Genomic DNA, 653 nt, shown 5'->3' on the forward strand with positions numbered 1-653 from the left:
GTGGCCCTCCTCTGGACTCGCTCCAACGGGTCCATGTCCTTCTTCTGTTGGGGGTCCCAGAGCTGAACGCAGTAGTCCAGGTGGGGTCTCACAAAAGCGGAGTAGATGGGGAGAATCGCCTCCTTCGATCGGCTTTCTGGGCTGCAAGCACACATTGCCGGGTCATGCTGAGCTTCTCATCAACCAACCCCCAAAGTCCTCCTCAGGGCTGCTCTCAATCCATTCTCCGCCCAGCCTGTATTTGTGCTTGGGATTGCCCCGACCCATGTGCAGGACCTTGCACTTAGCCTTGTTGAACTTCATGAGGTTCACTCTCAAGCCTGTCAAGGTCCCTCTAGATGGCATTCCTTCCCTCCAGTGGTGTTGGTGGTGTTGGCAAACTTGCTGAGGGTGCACTCAATCCCACTGTCCATGTCACTGACAAAGATGTTAAACAGCACCAGTCCCAATATCGACCCCTGAGGGACACCACTTGTCACTGGTCTCCACTTGGACATCGAGCCGTCAACCACAACTCTTTGAGTGTGATCATCCAGCCAACTCCTTATCCACCGAGCGGTCCATCTGTCAAATCCATGTCTCTCCAATTTAGAGACAAGGATGTCATGCGGGACAGTGTCAAATGCTTTGTACAAGTCCAGATAGATGACATC

The sequence above is a fragment of the Aptenodytes forsteri genome, unplaced genomic scaffold, assembly GCF_000699145.1.
Source record: "Aptenodytes forsteri isolate BGI_AS27 unplaced genomic scaffold, ASM69914v1 Scaffold227, whole genome shotgun sequence".
Lineage (NCBI taxonomy): Eukaryota > Metazoa > Chordata > Aves > Sphenisciformes > Spheniscidae > Aptenodytes > Aptenodytes forsteri.